The sequence below is a fragment of the Rhagoletis pomonella genome, unplaced genomic scaffold, assembly GCF_013731165.1.
Source record: "Rhagoletis pomonella isolate Grant_MI unplaced genomic scaffold, Rhpom_1.0 Rhpom_scaffold_00005, whole genome shotgun sequence".
NCBI lineage: Eukaryota > Metazoa > Arthropoda > Insecta > Diptera > Tephritidae > Rhagoletis > Rhagoletis pomonella.
The window spans coordinates 82,726,138-82,726,782 of record NW_023458559.1 but is presented as its reverse complement, the minus strand read 5'-3'; positions in this window follow the sequence as shown (position 1 = coordinate 82,726,782).

The following is a 645-nucleotide window of genomic DNA, read 5'->3' as shown; positions in this document are numbered from 1 at the left end:
AATGTTATTTCATTTTAAATTAAATGTTTTTTGTTTTGAATATACAGTTGTTTTTTGGGATTCCACAGCTTTTGGAGAAAGAAACCCGGCAACACTGATTGGACATATGTAAATGCAGCAGGGCTGCCGTTGTTCATTGAACCTGCCTGTTCCTTACATATGCTTAGCATGTACACAAATCTGTATGTATATACATGCCTCTGTACATAAATATATACATAAATACATACGTACATGTGGCAATACTTATCTAGGTATGTACATACGTACACATATAAACACGCATGTTTGCGTGATTCAAATGTCTGGACGAATTCGTTGACTTCTCTTACTTGTGTTTTGTGTCGCATTTTCGCATTTTTCGCCTCTCGATATCCATATCTACATTTGGATGTATTTGTATGCCTTTCTGAAATGTTGTCGTAAATGCAGTTCCGTAAATGTCTGTGAGCGCGTTCAACTCAGGTTGGTATTTATCCACCTTTTCTCTATCTACTTTGTCTGCTCCCACTCTACATACTTAGTGCTAAACTGCCAGAGCGTCCCGACCTACCCACACCCTTTACAACTTATGCCAATATTGCCGGCATTATTCTGGATTTTCATTGCCGTCGCCTTGCATGCCCACCCATCTGTTTGCGTGGT